The sequence below is a fragment of the Crassostrea angulata genome, chromosome 2 (assembly GCF_025612915.1).
Source record: "Crassostrea angulata isolate pt1a10 chromosome 2, ASM2561291v2, whole genome shotgun sequence".
Lineage (NCBI taxonomy): Eukaryota > Metazoa > Mollusca > Bivalvia > Ostreida > Ostreidae > Magallana > Magallana angulata.
The window spans coordinates 16,845,588-16,857,745 of NC_069112.1; the positions used below are offsets into that span (position 1 = coordinate 16,845,588).

At 32.1% G+C, this 12,158-nt stretch overlaps 1 pseudogene; it reads right to left on the reverse strand.

Moving 5' to 3' along the window:
• Positions 1 to 4,622: 4,622 nt before the first annotated feature.
• Positions 4,623 to 11,678, reverse strand: LOC128173968 (uncharacterized; annotated as a pseudogene).
• Between the last annotated feature and the right edge of the window lie 480 nt (positions 11,679 to 12,158).

Genomic DNA, 12,158 nt, shown 5'->3' on the forward strand with positions numbered 1-12,158 from the left:
TAATTGCTTATTATTCTATTTAATATAACTTACCTTCATAATAATTATTAAAGCTTTAAGAATTTTTCTACTGCAAAGCCAGAAAGGACACAAAATGCTCTACATGCATGAAATTCTGGGAGACAAAAAAATGTTAAACAGCAAAAACCATTGATAAAGATCTCTAGAACATCAATATCAAAATCTGAGCAAAATGAGCAAGCCTGGGAATAATCATATGCAGAATAAAAAAGAATAAATCCAGCAGGAGTTTCTCCATCCATTTTTGCCATGTGTAACTTAACACTTCCTGTTGACCCCACAATCAATGGACTTTACACATCATCTGTGCAGTATTTTATCCATTTTAATCCATTTCATTTTAAATGTAAATTATAACTTGCAAATGTATAGGCTTTAAAATTTACTTCATTACACACGCATTTGTAAACGACTGGGTCCATGTGTCTTTTTATAGCAATTTTTGTCTACAAAGTATGATATAAAAAAAATTTCTATACAAAAGAAAACTATCAATGTATTCATAATTCTACATTTTGTTGAATACAATTGTGTCTGTTGCTGTTCATGTGTTATGGGCTTTTAGTGTCTATCGTTTGTGAGTTCTGAATGGGACACTACCATGAAAAGCAACAATAAAGAACAACAATTGAACTCGTAGTCCAAAATGAAAATTACAAATCAAGAGCAGAGCAAACACGGACCTCTAAAAAAATTGTAGGTAGGATCAGGTGCCATGGAGGAGTAAGCATCCTCTGCTGACCGGTCACACCTGCCGTGTGCTCTTTGTCATCATGATCGGTAAAATGAAAAGTCAAATCGGTAAATAAATAATGACCTAGCAATATGTATGAAAAACATAAGTAAGCATTTAATTTAGCGGAATATTGTATTTGCTGACAAAGTCATTGTATTGACAATAGAACTTAATTACGAAATGATGACTTCAATCGCGACTGTTGATAATCTTGTTTCATCAACTTGATTGACAGTAGATTGCCTCATTTTAGAAATTATTCACGAGTTATGTGCTTTTAATGTCTACCTATGATGAGTTGTGAACATTTAACAAAAATTGAGACACTTTTATTGTCTATTGATTATGAGTTGTGAACAAGACACTTTTAAATTGAATTCTTCATTTTAATAAATGATCATGTCCGTGGGTTATGTGCTTTTACTGTCTATTAATTACGAGCTGCCAACAGGATAATTTAATATTGTATGGTACATTTGCTATATAATTGTGTTCATGAATTATGGGCTTTTAGTGTCTAACGTTAACAAGTTTTAAATAAGACGTTTTTCAATTTGTTTAAAAAACTATGTCTTTGAATTATGTGCTTTTAGTGTCTATTGATTATGAGTTGTGAACAAGACACTTTTAAATTTCATTCTTAATTTTGATAAATGATTGTTTGCATGAGTTGTGTGCTTTTATTTTCTATAGACTATCAATTACTTTTAAATTGCATTCTTCACTTTGTTAAATAATTGTGTCCATGAGCTGTGTGGTCTAATGATTATGAGTTGTGAGCAAGAAACTTTTCAATTTGATAAATGATCATGTCTGTGAGTTATGGGCTTTTAATGTCTTTTGATTATGAGTTGTGAACGAGACACTTTTAAATTGCATTCTTCATTTTCGTAAATAACTGTGTCCGTGAGTTGTGTGCTTTTAATGTCTATCGATTATGACACTTTAAAATTGTATTCTTCACTTTGATAAATGATCTTGTCCGTGCGTTGTGTGATTTTTTTGTCTACCAATTACGAGTTGCCAATAGGACATTTAAATATTGTATTGTACATTTGCTATATAATTGTGTTCATGAATTATGGGCTTTTAGTGTCTATAGTTAATGAGTTTTGAAAAAGACGCTTGTAAAATTGTATTGTATTTTCAATTTGTTTAAAAAATATGTCCAGGAGTTATGTGCTTATAATTTCTACCTATTACAAGTTGTGAATAAGGCACTTCTAAATTGCATTCTTCAATTTGTTTAATAATTGTGTCCATTAGTTGTGTGCTTTTAATGTCTATTGATTATGAGTTTGGAGCAAGACACTTTCCAATTTTATTCTGAACTTTGATAAATGATAGTGTCTGTGAGTTGTGTGCTTTTAATGTCTATCGACTATGAGTTGTGAACATTCAACAACGCACTTTTAAAATTTGATACTCTTCAATTTGCCAAATGTGTCCGTGACTGGTGTGCTTTTAATGTCTAATGATTATGAGTTGTGAGCAAGACACTTTATGATTGTGTCTGTGAGTTATGAGCTTTTAATGTCTATCTATTAAGAGTTGCCAATAGAATACCAATCAGAAAAGGGATATCCCAAAGTATGACCCAAATATGTCAATTTCCATCCTCCCTTGTGTATTATTAGGTATAGGATACTTTTTGTTTATTATGAGAAAAAGATATAACTTCAGGTGCCTGAGCATATACCGTATGCTCAAAATTGTGACAATTCTATTTTTTTCTATAAAAACCCTGTGCTAAACAATTTCTATTCAGCAAATTTCTCACAGAAGCCTCCAGCGACAATAAATGTGACTGAGTGTACATATGTTATCAAACATAGAATCATTCATTCAATATTTTGCAATTTCTCTTTCAAAAGATAATTAACAGTACCTGAATAAATATTGCTTTCATATATACTTCTTATTTTTAAATATTTTATTTCTTTTTTGAAGTATTTGTTAAATTTAGCTGGAATATGTATTGTCCGTGAAAGCTTCCGTATTTTTCAAAGTCTAGGCAAGTTCCGATATTAAAAGCTTATTCATGGATTAACAGTGCATTATACAGCATTGATGGTGCCTCAAATTTTATGCAATGTATGGTAGACGGTCCTAAAATCAACTGGGTCCTAATTTTAACGGTGTTTGGTTTTCGTTTACATCTCGTTTGTCATCACAGATGAATACACTTGACACCACGACAAACTGACAACACATATGGAACTTCTATTTATTAAAATGCTCATGAAAAAAGTAAGAAAATATATTGTAAAATGTTCTATCTGGGAATGAATAAATTTTACTTAATCTTCATTAACCCCGTCGAAAGATACACGTTTTCACAAATATCTATTCCATCCTACTGCCTACAAAATGGATTTAAAACCCGATAAAAAATTCTTATAATTTGCGATGATATATATAACATGTGCTTTGATTAAATACAAAGAAAAAAACTTACCTGTACAGAATAGTATATCCTTGAATCCTTCCGATTAGCGCCAAAATAACCGGATGTTTGTCTTTGTCAGAAATATGCTTGAGAGTTTACAAAACGTTTCATGCATTCTATATTTAGAGGTCGCGTCATCACTGATGTGAGGATCACGTGACCTGGTGTACACATTGCGTTTCATGTGCTAAGGGAGACAACTTCAAAAAGCGTCCGACGGAGTCCGAAAAAAGCGAGTCCTCTGATAATGTGGTTAATTTTAAATGAAGCTAAATCTGTTACTAAACTCAGAAGCAACTAAATAACGTATTCTATTTTGAAGGTTAGGAGCTAAGCTCATAATTTTGAAAAACTCTTAAGTATGTCCTGGACAAATCTTTCGCCACATAAACGTTTATGGTTGACACAGACGGACGGACGGACAGACGGACGACGGACAAAACGTGATCAGAATAGCTCACTTGAGCTTTCAGCTCAGGTGAGCTAAAAAACGGGAAGTATTTAATATATGTCCAACCATTAACAGAAAATGGTCACATGAAAAACAATTATCATTTAAAAAACAGAGCACCTTAAGTTTATACTTTTAAGATGAATCATAGTTTAACAAAAAAACTGAAAGATATTGCAGTTAGGGACACTTGTGGTGGAACTGAGTGACATGCCACAAACAAAAAGATGGTGACCAACTATTAAAAAGCCAAAATTTCTTAGCAAAGTGGACCTCCTGTTGAATCTGATTATGTGATGCGTATTGAATTGTCTTGGTCGGGGATAAACCGAAGGACATGCTGAATTAACTGCTGAAGAAAAATCCCAGATTTCGTTTTTTTCCATTTTGAAATGTTTTTTTTAATAATTTGATTTTTTTAAATTCCAACCATATAATAATTTTTAAAAATACAGCCATCCTAAAGTTAGTATGATTGACACAGCAAAAGTCTTACAAGCAAACTCAATTTTAGCCTGATGTAAAACAGATGTTTTAATATTAAACATGTTTTATTAGAAGTTTATCACTCGTGTAATATGAACAATTATCACAAGTCTGTTATAGGAATATCTTTTTGCAAATCTAATGATATAAAGAGTTCTCATGAATCAGCAATAAAAATACAGACAACTCTTGTATTAAATATTGTCGGTAAATTTCTTCCTTTTGATTTTATTTATCAAATCAATGAAGAAATTAACTGTGTATCAAATTAAATACTAAGAATTGATACCACTCTTGTTCAATTTTCAATTAGCAAGAATCGAATCTACTAAGCATATGTTGCATACAATGTATGACGTGTATTTTAAAATTGCTAGATATATCTTTTTGAAAACAAAGCCATAAAAAGAATTCAAATAATCTATAATTACACATTAGAAGTACATTAAAAATCTGTCTTCTCAGACCTAGTTCCTCAATCACAATACATTGTCGATTGTTGTATATTCACCAGTTTCCGGTGTGTGGGATTGCACTGATGAATATTCACCAGTTTCCGGTTTGTGGGATTGCACTGATGTATATTCACCAGTTTCCGGTTTGTGGGATTGCACTGATGTATATTCACCAGTTTCCTGTTTGTGGGATTGCAATGATGTATATTCAGCAGTTTCATCTTTGTGTGAGTGCAATGATGTATATTCAGCAGTTTCCGGTTTGTGGGATTGCAATGATGTATATTCAGCAGTTTCCGGTTTGTGGGATTGCAATGATGTATATTCAGCAGTTTCCTGTTTGTGGGATTGCAGCGATGTATATTCACTTGTTTCCAGTGTGTGGGATGGCAACGATGTATGGTCACCTGTTTCCAGTTTCTTGGTTTGCAACAATATATGTTCACCTGTTTTCGGTTTCTGGAATTGCAACGGTGTATATTCACCAATATCCGGATTGTGAGATTGCAAGGATGTATATTCACCTGTTTCCGGTTTCTGGGATTGCAACGATGTATATTCATCTGTTTCCGGTTTTTGAGATTGCAACGATGTGTATTCAGCAGTTTCCGGTTTCTTGGATTGCAACGATGTATATTCACCAGTTTCCGGTTTGTGAGATTGTAACGATGAGTATCTTAAATAAAACACAAACTTATTGCAGGTTACATATTTCTTTAGAGAAATTTAATTCTTTGAAACTACAATTCAAACTTATTTTCAATATAACTAAGGTATATGGACACGATTAAAGTAAAAAAAAAAACCTTTTGGAATATGCATTTGGTTTATGTGCAAGAACGAACACTTTGAAGTTACATTTCGACAAATTAAAAGATATTGAGTTACTACTAATGATGATTTATGGTATAAGAGGATGCTCAGTCTTCAATGAAATCGGATCCTACCATAATTTTTTTTTGAGGTCCGTTTTTTCTCTTCACCCGTTTTGAATTTTCCTTTGGAATTTTAATTTTGAACACTTTTCGTAATCACCGCATGTCATGGTAATAAGTTAAAAAAGGAATAGCTCATTTTCAGTAAAAAAAAAGTGTCTACTTAGTTTAAGCACATGACGCAAAGCATGAATGTTTAAGTATTTACCGGCATGTTTTTATTGGTAATTAATTCTGAAATAATTCGTTATTAAATTCAATATTCCAACTTAAACACCCTCAACCGCACTATGTTGGTATAAAGTTTAGAGTGACGGGTAAAATCCAATTCCCAATGTTAATTATCATTTAGAAATCTAAATGTGTACACTTACACGTGCGTGTTGGCAAAATCAGCGTGCGTTTGGTACCCTGTGTCATTTTGTGGGACACTGGAAAAAGAAGGAAACAATTGCATTCTTGAAATAAAGAAATGTTTCCCTTTCACAAACATAACACCCATTTAACAACTCATTTATCTATTAATATTGTTTTTTTTCAGAATTAATTTCATTATACTAGGTAGCATTACAAAGAGCATTCATTACTGTATAATTGTCCGTTTCCTTTCTCAATAGGAGTTACATGTAGCTGTATTTGTTAATCGTTCTTAAAAGACTCATTTTAATTCGGTGTAATAAAAATATTTATGTAATTGTACCTTTCCGAATGAACACAATTGCTGGATGTTATGCATGTCGATCTATTCGTTTTATTTACAATCAAAAGAATTGTTGTAACTGCAAATGAAACAAAGATGATAATAAACACTACTGCAATTGCGGCCCAAACATTGATGACACACACAGTATCTCTATTATGTTGCTGACATGTTTGGAGATATCCGCATTTTTTACAACCATTGTAATTACTGTCCGAATGCCTGACATATAAGGACACAGAGGAGGACGTGTTTGGATAGTTTGGTCTGGCGGTATTGATTGTTGTGCAAATATAAGTTCCAGAGTCCGTGGTTTGAAGGTTATCAAAGACCAACTTGGAGTTAAAATGAACGTGTTCGACAAGTGTTTCTTTAGATGTGTTGTATGGTCTGAAACTCCAATCAAAGACAGATGGCGGGTTACTATCAGCAATGCATTGCATTGCTAGGGCATCTCCAACCACATACGTGGACCTGGAAGGAGTCAGAATGACAGCAGACTCATCAGGCCCGTCTGCAATATTAAAATGTAGCCTTTGACCATCTATTTCAAAAACTTTTATTTATTTTCTCTATGACCATAGAAAAATTATTATATATCTTAAATATATTTTTATCGTATTAAACCCATGGATTCAGTACTGTAAATTTTCGATGTTGCCTTTTTATGAACTATAACATTTTATTTCCACTGATCACCATTACAGATTTGAGCAGGTAACATATATCATTTTCATTCAGCTTCTGTCCAATTATGTTATATTCTGTGTAATTTTACCTGATACAATTGATTATTTTTATTTAAAAAAAGATAAATAATCATTTTAAAGCAATTTCTTTGAGCAGCGTGAGATTATACTGCGATGATATCTAAATATATCCTTTTACATAAAAAACACAATATTAAATAAATTGATATGTTTTAAAGGTGTACTGTAGATAGAATAGAAATCCTTGAAATATGTATTAATGAAAAATTGTAAAAATACAGATAACTGTAATCTTTGACGAATCCCTATACGGTCCTTGTCCTTGGGTGAAGTTATTTTGCGATGAACATCGGAATACAGCCCCATTGTCGTCTCTCGTGACAGTATAAGTAACGTTAACATGGATGAATTCTGTACAGTTTTCTGTTTTATGTGTTGTAGTGTTGGATACGTATACCAATTCAGATGTGTTGTTTTTAAATAATTTCCAAATCTCAATAGTTCCCTGTGGACTTCCAACATCGGCTTTACATATTAATCTGATTGAGTGGTTCTCTTCGAGCTCATTTGGAAACAACAGAAACTTCTCTGGTTCACTTACTTTGGCTAAAACAATCAAGGGTATACGAAGTGATAAGCAAACACTTGTTTTCAAAGGATAATATCTTCAATGACCCCCGCTATATTCACTCTTAAAATTAAATCCATGTCATTGGACATGAATTAAAACACAGAAAAAAAAACAATTCTCATACTTTGTAAAAAAGTTACTCGATTTGTATCATTATAAATAGTTTAGCATTAACCACAAAAAAAAGTTACCTTTGAATACTACGATAGAACGACTGGTCTATGTTGCTATTAATGAATAAACGTTGAAGTTGTTATCTATCCGGCATTGGTAAACTCCCTGATCACTACAGAGAGGGTGCTTAATTATCATCACAGCAGAAAGCAAGGTGTTTGGTGCTATGAGTTCTATCCGATTAATGTAAAGAGGCTCCATCTCCATAACAATAAAAGGTCCTACACCTCCAGGAGGTGAAAACACAGCTATATCTTTAAATTCATAGCCTATCTGTTTCTGCCATCTAATATCTCTATCCGATATGTAATCCGTACTATCCGTATGATATGTACAGTTGAGGATTATGCTATCGCTCTGCTGGAAAATTACGTCCTCAGTCGTTAAGGTTAATGGATATACACCTAATGTTAACCACAAAACAGTTTATGATTTAAGACAATTTTATGCATGCAGTTGATAATAAAGTGTAATTGTTCATAGATTATTAATTATATCGTCATAGCATCGCCGAATATATGTTTACAACTTTGTAATCTAAAGAAATGAAAATGTGTAGAGGGAAGGCGGGGATATCATGTCATGGCAAATTTTGAAAATAAAATGAAATTAGAGGATTGATTGGCTTCATTGATACCAGAAATAATTCAAAAATACGTAACTGTAAGCATAAGTTTGATAATAATACAAAATCATTTCATGAAAGATTGAGTATTCTAGTCGACCGTGTTCTAGATTTATTACACTTTTACTTCACCAGGAAAATCAAATCAAAACTATTTTAACAACAGATAATTATTATCCAAAAGTAATAATGAATAGATTATTAACTTACTATTAATGAACACGTAAACTGCCAACAAAAATTGCATGAACATCAAACACATGGTTATGTTTGATAAGCTACAAACACAAAAATCAAATTGAAAATGAATTATGAACACAATCATTTGCATACAAATACAAAAAATATATCACGACCCATTACATAAAACACAAGAGAAAATTTCCTTGTAACACGATTCATGAAAGTAATTTTGTAAACGCGTGGAGAAATAGGGAATTGGTTGTACAAACATTGAATTAAGATAAAATGCAACACGAGTAAAAAGAAATAAATATTGTCCTTGATTCTTTTCTCTTCCCTATTTGTTTTTAATGAGTGCATATTTATTTCTATTGTTTCCTTATTCAAAGGAATTGTGTCATGGCCAAAGTCTTTTAAAAAATGCTTTCGTAACATTCGAGGAATAAAAACTGTTATAAAGTATTTCAGGCATTGCGTGATTACATGAGTTTAATAATATTTAGGAATTATTCAATTAATTCCATCTATTAACGCAAATGCCGTTGCATACAAGTTGGCTCCTCATTACGTCATTTGTCGCAGAAGAGACCATGCCACTGGAATGCTTAAACACCTTCACATGATACATGTATATAGTCAAACTTATTGGTTTTTCATAATTACATTCAACCTATTGTGTAAAAAATATACTTTTTATCGTAGAGCAGATATCTTTTAGATCGGTAGAATTTTCTCTAAAATTTATATTTTACAGTTTGTATTTCATTTTATCTTTTTTTTGTTTTGTTTAAGGTGATTGGTTACTCTACCTCCTTTTAGAATAAGCGCCCCTTCAGGTTCACAAAGTTCCAATGTTAAATTTCCATGACTCGATTGAGTAAGTGCACATCTTTTTGTATTCTACTTTCAAGATTTTTACTATGAATTTGTAAAGCAATTTGGATTTGATTTTAAATATGCCATAATTGTTTACAAGTATGATATTTAATTCTATATATAAGTATGATATTTAATTCTATATATAATATTAAGCCTCAAATTCAAATTTAAACAGCCGTTAACAAGCATCTGCCTTCTTCTGTTATGCTTAATTTAAAGTCACGATACGACACTAAAGAGTTTCACTTGTTGTTTTCAGTCAGCGAGAAAAAAGAAATGAAGTTGGCAGGACTTTCCACATTGCCCTTAGTAGCAGCTGATGATGGAACCGACAGCAGTCGATATGACGCGTTTCATTAAAGGTAAGTCTATGGTGTAGTGTTTGTAACAGATTGTGCACTCGGTCCTGCATCTAAGCTTCAGGTCCAGGAATAATCTTCTCTGTAAGATTTTCTTAAAGCTTTGTTTGATCTAGGAAACATGTGACTGTTGAATGGAGCCTTTTCTTTGAGAGTGGTGCAGGTCTCTGATGTTTTAACTGTCATGCCCTTGCTTTTTAAATGAACCAAAATCAGCGGCATTATCATTATCATTGGTGAAATATGAAATGAAGAGAGGACGGTCATAACTTTGAAGCTCATCGATGCAATTCGCAGCTTTTCTCTTTTCATCTTTAATGGTGGTCTTCATAGGAATAGTTGCAAATGCAGTCTTTATGTCCTAGGCAGGTAACTTTCTATCCCTTTGCTCTAAGATGGGTGCCTTTTTTGAACAGTTTACTGCTCCAAAACACTGCCACAACTATTTGCAACGGGATAATGACAGTATTCAAATCCTTTCAATAAATTGACCTCGGCAATGAAACATGAGTGGGAGTTGTCAACATGCCAAACATAAAATAACAATGTAATTAAGTTTATCTACTACATTTTGGATTTTTGGTAAAGTTGCTGGGGTTGATTTTTTTTCTCGCATAGGTCATCTTTTGAATTGTAGAAATTTATCTATCAGTTTTTGCTAACTGATGAGCGTGTGTTCAATATTACCCTTATGATAAGTACAATTAAGGATAATGCTATTAATCTCCGGGAATATTACGTCCTTAGTCTTCAAAGTTAAAAGATATACACCTAATAAACCAGAAAAAATTCTTAGATGCAAGTAGTAAATACAAAATGTAACAGTATGTATTTGATAATAGATTCATTATAATATTTTCAAAACATTTGCAAAAATCTTTATAATCTTAATAAAACTGTCAAAAATCCCCATAAAAATAGTGTTAAGGGGAATATGAAACGCAGAAATTGACTGATTTACTAAAATCTGAAATAAATTGAAACATACATTAGTTTTAAAATGATTTTGACATTTTACAAAATCCTTCCATGAAATTTCAAATCTAGATTTAACCCACTTTAACCTCAAACAAGAGAATAAAAGTTATCGACAAAAAGATTCAACAGGTCATACTTAGTTCAATAAAATGGCAATGGAAAGACTATAATATTGAAAAATGTGAAATGAAAATGTTATTTTTACATGTAACTTACTATTAATAATCAAAATACTGAAGTACTGTCGGAGTTGATTTGATTGATTATTATCAATTTTAAAATCAACGATATGTTATTTTGCCTGGCAAGTAGTTTTAATCTGTATTTGAATTACGCACATATTTATAATATGAATTCTCGAACTTTTCCGACAATAATTTCTAGAAAACCCCACAAGAATCATGTTGTGTAACATTTAAAGATAGAATTAATTCCATCAAACTGTGTATCAGTAATCGAAATGTTTCTAAACTTGTACACGTCTGGATCCAAGCAATATTGAACTCTAGTCTCGTTCAACCAGATGCTCGGCTGTCTCCGTTAATCTCCCACTACCAAGAGAGTCTCTTTGCTTGTCGGAGATTTACGGATACAGCCGAGCGTCTGGTTGAACGAGACTATATTGAACTCTGGCGTAGGAATACATACAAAAAAGGATAATAAAATTGTTCGTACTATATAAAAACTCAATATATTTTCAAGGTAATTATAAATGGTACAGCATGCAGTACACCTAATTTATGTTTTATTTTCAAGATCTAAGTCTTGTCAGCGGTGATGATTTGTGCTTAAGTCCAAACACTGTTTCACTTTCGGTTCGCCATAGTAACTGCATAGGAGAGTTGATTAAAATCAACTCCCAAAAACAGAAACTGCCAGCAATAAGTGTATGTTGATTGAACTCATGTCCATGTTTGATAAGCTACAAACACAAAAATGACATTGAACATGAATTATGAATAAATCTTTTTCATACAAAATACAAAAAACGTATATCCCAAATCCAATACATCTAACAGAGAAGGCACTATCCCTGTAACAAGATTCATGAAGGTAACCTTGTAAATACATGGAAAATAGGGAATCGGTTGTACAAACACAGAATTGATATAAAATGCAACAGGAGATAAAAAGGAATAAATAATGTCCTTGATTTGTTTATTTTCCCTATTTCTTTTAATCTTAATGAATCCATATCTATCTTAATTTTTTCCCTATTCAAAGGACTCATGACACGGCAAAATTCTATTTGATTATGCTTTTCTGACATTCTAAGAACAAATATTGTATCTAAGTATCTCATTTATTGCATGACTACCTAAATGAAATAAACAATCATATCCGCACTCATTAACGAAAATGCCTTTGCATATTAGTTGTCTCTTC